Source organism: Lycium barbarum, chromosome 11 (genome assembly GCF_019175385.1).
Source record: "Lycium barbarum isolate Lr01 chromosome 11, ASM1917538v2, whole genome shotgun sequence".
Lineage (NCBI taxonomy): Eukaryota > Viridiplantae > Streptophyta > Magnoliopsida > Solanales > Solanaceae > Lycium > Lycium barbarum.
The window spans coordinates 119,760,733-119,769,775 of NC_083347.1; the positions used below are offsets into that span (position 1 = coordinate 119,760,733).

General features: G+C 33.1%; 2 non-coding genes across 2 annotated transcripts; both read right to left on the reverse strand.

The window, feature by feature from the left end:
• Positions 1–3,434: 3,434 nt before the first annotated feature.
• On the reverse strand, positions 3,435–3,505 carry TRNAG-GCC (transfer RNA glycine (anticodon GCC)). Its single transcript has one exon. It is a non-coding gene; the product is annotated as a tRNA-Gly (tRNA).
• A 1,649-nt stretch (positions 3,506–5,154) lies between these two features.
• On the reverse strand, positions 5,155–5,227 carry TRNAF-GAA (transfer RNA phenylalanine (anticodon GAA)). Its single transcript has one exon. It is a non-coding gene; the product is annotated as a tRNA-Phe (tRNA).
• Between the last annotated feature and the right edge of the window lie 3,816 nt (positions 5,228–9,043).

The following is a 9,043-nucleotide window of genomic DNA, read 5'->3' on the forward strand; positions in this document are numbered from 1 at the left end:
AATCTTTTGGTTTTATGACTTCTTTAGCAATTTATGTGGTCAATTTAAATCGTTATTTTTTTTTTCTGAATTTCTCTTATTTAAATTTTTTCTAAGCGTACCTTTATCATTTTTTGAACTTATTATCATTATTTAAATGCCCTTTTTTTGTTGCAATTTTCTCCTACTTTTTCACGTGGGCCCCACGTTTTTTTTTTTTTTGCAATTGTCTTCTAATTCTTCACGTTGACCCCACCTTAATTTTCTCCTAGTTCTTCACGTGGACCCCACCTTAATTTTCTCCTACTTCTTCATAGGGACCCCACCTTAATTTTTTTTTTTTGGCAATTGTCTTCTACATCTTCACGTGGGCCTCACTTTTTTTTTTTTGGCTTGCAATTGTCTCCTAATTCTTCACGTGGACCCCACCTTAATTTTTTTTTAGCTCTACTACCATAGAAGAGTGGGCGCCACCTTAAATTTGTTTTTTTTTTTAATTTCTACTATCATAGAAGAGTGGGCCTCACCTTAATTTTTTTTAAAAAATCTACTATTATAGAAGAGTGAGCCCCACCTTAATTTTGTTTTTATTTATAATTTACTATTATAGAAGACCGTTTATATTTCGTCTTCTTGATGTTATTCCTCATTATTTGTGTGAGACGTATGTGTCTAAACTTATACCCAAACTTCACGTGGACCGCACCTTAATTTTTTTTATCTCTACTACTATAGAAGAGTGGGCCCCACCTATTTTTTTTTTTAAATTTCTACTATCATAGTAGAATGGGCCTCACCTTATTTTTTTTTTTAAAAAATTCTACTATTTTTGAAGAGTGAGCCCCACCTTAATTTTATTTTATTTTATTTTATAATTTACTATTACAGAAGACCGTTTATATTTCGTTTTCTTAACTTGATGTTATTCCTCATTATTTGTGTGAGACGTATGTGTCTAAACTTATACCTTTGGGTATAACTTTTAAATGTTTTGGTTTTATGACTTCTTTAACGGTTTTTGTGTTCAATTTAAATCATTATTTCTTTTTTCCTGAATTTCTCTTCTTTAAATTTTCTCTAAGCGTACCTTTTACCATTGTCTGAACTTATTATCATTATTTAAATGTCCTATTTTTTTTGTTGCAATTGTCTCGGACTTCTTCACGTGGAGCCCACCATATTTGTTTTTGTTGCAATTGTCTCCTAATTCTTCACGTGGGCCCCACCTTAAATTTGTTTTTTTTTTTTTTATTTCTACTATTATAGAAGAGTGGATCCTTAATTTTATTTTTTTCAAATTATAAAATAGTGGGCCCTTATTTTTATTTTTTTAATTTTCTACTATATAATAACATGAGTTTCTATATAGGTGGGTCCCTGGGGTGGACGACGATCCTATATAGAAACTCATGTTTCTGTATAGTAGAAAAAACAGACACATGAAATCAATGCGATAATTTGTTTTATTTACAAATGTTTTTCAAACACCACATATTTATCAGGCAGTACCGCATGCGGATAAATCAAATAAAATGGAGAAATTTTTGCAATCAAGTAATGATGCATGTTTGAGAAAACAAAGTATGAACGATTTGAATGAATATTATATTGGAGTTCAAAGGATCACAATTCGAGAAAATGATCAAAATGGTCCTTAATGTATGAGGGTTGGATTGTTTTGGTCCTTGATATATTCACTTGATTGAAATAGTCCTTGATGTTTCGAGAAAATGATCAAAATGGTCCTTAATGTATGAGGGTTGGATTGTTTTGGTCCTTGATATATTCACTTGATTGAAATAGTCCTTGATGTATGCAAAATATGGATGGTTTTGGTCCTAAATCCTAAATATAATGCCGTAACATTATTCAAATATTTGACACAAAAAATCCATCAAATGTAAGTGAAATATTTTTAATTTTTTTAATTTTTACTTTTTTATTATTTTTATTTTTAAAATGTATTATTCTTTTTATATTATTTATTTTTCATTTTCTTTCTTTTCATTCTCAACCTTCACTTCTTATGATTCCATGTAATTGCTCGTATTTTTTTATTTTATTCATTTAGCATAACCGTGTTAGCATAACCGTGTTATTATTCTAATATTTGAAACTACACCTCTTAATATTGAAAAGAATGAGTTATTAACAAACTTGACATATAACGGGTGACGTTATTAAAGTAGAATTTCATTGTGAATGGGGTTATAAACTTATATTTTTCCTTTCTTTTGAATTATTTACTTAAGTTTCAACGTAACATACTTATGTAATGTTATGAATAATACTCATATGTCAAATTCTAACATTACATAAGTAAGTTTCAACTTAACTTAAGTAAATAATTCAAAAGAAAGGAAAAATATAAGTTTATAATAACACGGTTATGCTAACACGGTTATGCTAAATGAATAAAATAAAAAAATACGAGCAATTACATGGAATCATAAGAAGTAAAGGTTGGGAATGAAAAGAAAGAAAATGAAAAATAAATAATATAAAAAGAATAATACATTTTAAAAATAAAAATAATAAAAAAGTAAAAATTAAAAAAAATAAAAAAAATTCACTTACATTTGATGGATTTTTTGTGTCAAACATTTGAATAATGTTACGGCATTATATTTAAAATTTAGGACCAAAACCATCCACATTTTGCATACATCAAGGACTATTTCAATCAAGTGAATATATCAAGGACCAAAACAATCCAACCCTCATACATTAAGGACCATTTTGATCATTTTCTCATCACAATTCATTCCAAATGAAGAAGTATTCATTACTCTACCCTTCCGAGAAACAAATCCGAATCTAGTTTCCTTCTTAAATTCATTACTCTGCACTTCCGATAATTTTAAAGTTACAGTAGATAAAGAATTAATATCTTGGGATACGTCGATTGTAGAGATTATTATGTGAGGAGGGATTGTAGATATTATTATGTGAGGAGGGATATCGCAATTACCATTAGATATGTTGGAGTAAATTTCTCAAATGGTACTCAACTGTCATTTATATATATATATATATATAAAGTCAATCAACTTATACCATATCAATCTAGTAAAATGTTTGCTGGAAGTCTTCGTAGGAAAAATCGAGAGATTATTATCGTTGATCAAGACTTTGTGTTCGGTAGCCGAGAAATGCATGAAGGATAAGAAAATGCATATCAAGCCTTGGCCAAAGCCAAAATACATGCAAGCGAAATGGCTCAAAACACGCAAATGTATGGCGGCGGCCAAGCTACCATACTCATCTGTTGCAGATGAGTATTAGCCGGCCGCCCCGGCCGAGGGCGTCCATGCTCACAGTCGATTTTTTGAAACATTTGCCAAATTTACATTTATTGGGAATATATAAGGCAACCGCGTTTTATTTAGAAATATCTAGGGTTCAACTTTTTATTATTAGTCCTAGCATACCTATTAAAAAAAAGAATAAAAAGATGCACCAGCCGGGAATCGAACCCGGGTCTGTACCGTGGCAGGGTACTATTCTACCACTAGACCACTGGTGCTTTGCGTCTAACTCCTACAGATCTTCTTTATTAGTCCATTCACAAATAGGATATGCTCTAATATGCTAATAAAATGATGTTACGATAATTATAGGAACTGGTTGTTAAGTTAAAGGTTTCAAGCTTAGCTTTTAAATCACCCTGATTATGTGGAAAGTTTGAGTTTTTTTTTTTAATATCATTTAAACATGAACTTTCACTATTGCGTTAATCGGTACTGACATTTCAATCACAAGTTAGTTAGAGTCAGTTCAACACCAAATCTTCGTCCTGAAAACGTTTTTCCTGCACAAAGGTTGTCTTGCATTTTCTCGAAAATCACAATACCACGGAACGATGGCAAAGAATCATGGAAATCTTACCCGTCTCAAGAGGTATTTCTCTAATTTATGTTTGATTATAATTCGAAAGTATGTTATGTAATGTTACATACACATCGATCCTAGAATGCTTCCGCTTTATACACATATTCCATCATAAATACATTTTTCCAAATATTCCATCACATATATCATTCCACATATGTATTGGGGCCTATCCTCAACAAATGTTTTAAAAAACAAATGTGACGGGAAAAGGGCTAACTTTAATTTATCACACAGTCAAAGATGCTTTTGTAAGGAAATTATCAGTAAAAAAACTTTTGAATAAATTATAAATGTCAAAAATCGAACTTGAGATGAATCACTTGAGAGACTGACGGGTTTTCTCAATTTTCAATTTGTTCATTATCAATATTATAATACTTTTCCTACAATTTTATCCATACATAAGCATTTGCTCCCCATTTTTGGTTCTTTCCGAGTGTAGACCTTAGTTGAGGCGACATGAGCAAAGCAAAACAAAAACTGAGAGCAATGATTATGGTCGAACCATGCATGCCTTTCTGAAAGTTAATTGGTTGTATGCCTTTAATAACAGAATTTGAGATTCTTTTAGGAAAGTTCACACTAAAAAGGTGAAAACAGAGTGGACAATCTACCCTTAGTCAGAGGAGTATCGCGTTCGAGTCATGGAATTAGAAAACCCCGTATAAGAAGCACTTTATCTGTAATGAGCTTCACATGACGCAAATTTGAATTAGTCAAGTTAATAGGTACCGAATACCAGAATGTTATTAAAAAAAAAAATTGAGCAAAATTTTGTCATGGAACCATATTAGGTTGTATGCCTTTGAACATATTTTGAGATTTCTTAAGGAAAGCTTATACTGAAAATAGATTGGACAACCATCAAGAAGTATGAAGGGATTGATGATGTCCCTCTACTTTTAGCTAGAGAGGTCTCCGAATAGAGCCATGGGATTGTTAAAATCCCTGGTAAGAATCGCTTTCCCCTATAATAAGCCTCACACAGTACGCAAATTTGAATTAGTCAAATAAGTAAGTTCTGAATACCAAATTAATATACCAAAAGGAAAAATTTGAATTAGTCAAATAAGTAAGTTCTGAATACCAAAAGGAAAAGAGCGCGGACATAAAATTGTGGTGGATTCGTTGAAGTCATGTGGTGCCTTTAATTACACTGGTATATTATTGTTGTTGTATTTGTATGCCTTTAAATTTGAGCTTCTTATTAGGAAAGTGTTTTCTGCATAGTGTGGTATTGTTATACCCAAAATATATATATATATACTGGACAAGAAAAAATGCGGTGAACGTGGATCGAACACGTGACCTTCAGATCTTCAGTCTGACGCTCTCCCAACTGAGCTATCCCCGCAAGTGTTTACATTCTCCTGATTTTCTGATTTTATACTGCTAGTATTGCTATAAAGTTGCAGATTTCTTGGTTGCATATGATAAAAAGAAAACTAATACTCATTTTGATTTCACATATGTACATCAAACACGTCATTTTAAGCAAACAGATGTCTTTGCAAATTATTTCCATTATCAATGGATTATATTAATGTAAAACATATTGCATATTATTGTACTACCAATTAAACGACATAACACCTAGCTAGTTGAAGTAGCAAGGTCAAAGGCTTTCTGAATTAATCAAAATATTTATGCCCACAATCTTGATGTAATGAACTTACTTTTTCTTTTTTAATTACATAGGGGGTAGGAGGGGGGAAATTGGGGAGGGGATTACAACATGGGGATTCGAACCCTCACCAACAAGGTGAAAGTTCAGATAGCCAACTAACTAAGCTACTAAGATCCCTGCTATAAGGAACTTAATCGTTTTGTGTGCTAATTGTTATACTTTATGAAGTCAAATAGATTAGGGTTTTTTTCTTTAACCTAATTGTCATTATATCCACCTCTCAAATGATTATTCACACGCTAATTGGAACTCATCTCCGAGCTGTCAAAATTTAATTTAGCTATTGAACATGTGAATATATACTCTCTTCTTTCTAATTTATGTGGTGGTGTTTGACTTGCAATCGGCATATGGGGGTGGGGGCAGGAATAAATGGTTTTTTGGTCCATTACAAACATTTTTTAGTTTTATTGACTCTTTTACAAGAGATTTTCATTTTTTACACATAAGAGATCTGAAAAGGCTATTTTCTTCTATTCAAATTGTAAGAGGGTAAGAGATTTCATTTCCTCGCATATAGCTGGCCAACATGTCTAATATTATCGGTATATAGCTGGCCAATATGTCAACATATATGATCTATTTTGGGTTTTTAGGCTTCTCTTCCTCAGCACTTGTTGGGCCATTTGCTCTTTTGGGCCTGTTAGTAGATCTGTGATGGGTCAGCCCAATGTTGATTTTCTAATTCAACTAAGATGGTTTACCCAATAATAAAAGAGGGGTATTGCACTCGTGTTCATCGTTAAAATCCGGAACATTTTATCATTATAAGTTACTCATTGATATATTTATAATGTAAATCATTAAGTTTTTAATATGGTTTGATTCAGAGACAAGTTATGCAAAAAATTCTAAAGCAAGAATTGCAAACATTAAAATGAGTAATAAGTTTGTTATGTTTTGTTAGATATTAGGTTTGAGGTAGTGAAAATTAGTATATAGTGCATAATATAAAACATATGTTTACTTTTTAAGTAAGACAGTTTTGTTTATTGTTACGAGAGTTAGTTTTGTTATTTTAATTATTTCATCCATATGGTCTTATTTCACACTATATATATCTCGCATAAAATAATATAAATTTCTTGTATTGCTTGGCCTAATATTATCCTTGAGAAACTTTGCTCTAACGGTGATCTTATGTGGACATTAGGTCTCTTTATCTAACCAATCAAACAACCTTTTAATAAAATGGTTGGATTCTGAATACCGATGCATAAATTAAGTTTATCTTCATATTTATATGTTACTTGTTAATATTAGGGGCAGGGCCTTCAAATGATCAGAACTGGATCGCATGATAACCCAAGTCTATTGAGATTTTTTGACACGTCACCAGTGAAATAATTGAGATTTTCACTCTTAATTAATTAAATATCTAACTTCAAGTCTTCTGAATGGAGAATTTTTTGTTAAGAAGTTTATCTTTTAGTAGATTTATTCGATACGAATCCGAATAGTTAAAGACTATGAATGAAGAATACTTAATTAAATAACAATATGTTTCACATTAGTTATGATGATTGTTTTCCTCCTCCTGTTTGTTATACTTATAGTCTTGATATTGAGTTGATTCAGATTAGGTAGGTCAATAATATTTGGCCCCATGTGCTCACATATTATGTCTACCAACCATTTGCACATATTGTAGCTAGAATTCTTGAAATTTCCTTTTTTTTTTCCTTCCCTTTCTCCAACTATATGGGAAGATTAGTGGTTGAGAAGTTCTTTCATCAACAATTAAAGATGATGTGAGTCGTCGAGATTTATAATTTAACGATATCGATAAAAAAAAAATTATATACTATTATAAATGTAAATTTGATTTTCATCCTCACCTTATCTAATGAAGATAATATTTCTAAATCATGATCAATGGCATGATTCCTTCTGTTAATTCTAGTCTTATAACATGCTTTCTATAAAATTATAGATGTCAAATATTCATTAATATTTTTCAAGTTGTGTTGGACAAAAACTGAATATTTGAAGTGTAAGTTCATGACTCTTGAAGCGGACATGGACATAAGACTTGAAACACATATAATCCCTAAGTACCTGGATTAGTAATTCAGGGTAATGGGGAGATTGACGAGGATGACACACATCGTATTAGAGTGGCGTGAATGAAATGGAGGCTCCCATCCGGTGTTCTACGTGATAAGAATATGCCGCCAAGATTCAAAGGTAAGTTCTATAGAGTGTGGTTAGACCGACGATGCTACATGGGGCAGAGTGTTGGCCAGTCAAGAACTCCCATGTTTAAAAGATGAGAATAGCAGAGATGAGAATTCTCAAATGGATATGTGGGTACACCAGGAGAGAAAAGATTAGGAATGTAGATATCCGGGACAAGGTAGATTGACTCTCGTAGAGGATAAAATGCGGGAAGTGAGGCTGAGATGGTTCGGGCATGTCACGACCCAACTAGGGGCCGTGACGAGTACCCGATACTTGTACCGAGCACCCCTTATCTATCTCGTATAAACAGTGCCATATTTTTTTTTTTTTGAAACATAGACTTGCAAACGTCGTTAATACTTTATACAACAACATCATAATGCCCAAACATCGTATATCTACTGAACCTGCCTAACTGTACATATCTGTCTACGAGCCTCTAGACATAGTGTAATTACACATAGAAAGGGCCGAGTACTATCGTGCCCGAATATACATATACAAAATAGTACCGCTGAAGTAAAGCTCCGGAACAACTGGAGCACTGTAGAGTACTGCTGATAAGCTCCTATAGATCACGTCCACCAGCCTGCTGACCTGCGCGGCATGAAACGCAGCGTCCACAAGAAGGGACGTCAGTACGAATAGTGTACCGAGTATGTAAGGCATGGAAAATAATAGAAGCAGTAATATAGAGCATGATTAACAATATCAGGGAATCATAGGATCGATAATGCAGCAAGAAAATAACCTGCACGTAGCGAGGCCCCTTCTCGGGCCGGCTTTCATATGGACTTGTCCCCTTTTTTTTTTTTTTTTTTTTTTTCCTTCTGCAACGTTTCTTTTTCGTAGACTTAGGAACTAGGGTTAATATCATGTTGCATTTTGTCACATTACGCTCTGCACTATCATAGTATGTCGTATCCGGTCATATCGTAGCTTATCACCTCACGGTATTTTATATTCTAGCGTATCATGTCATAGTGTGGCTTGCCACAATATAGTCTAGCTTATCATATCCTATCTTATCATATCATAGCATTTCGTGTCATAGTATATCATCTTATTACATAGCTTTCCTTTGAAAATCTCTTCTTATACATATATGTAAAAATAAGATGTCTCATATTGCCGAGGCGTCGGCAGCCGATCCATTTAGCCATAAATGTACTTCCCGCGTCCGGGCATCCCGCGTCCGGGCATCCCGCGTCCGGGACGATATCATGTCATGTAATGCCAACTGATCAGGTGGAAATGCGTGTATAACGCTCTGCCCTTATCCCCATCTTCCCCGTATACGTG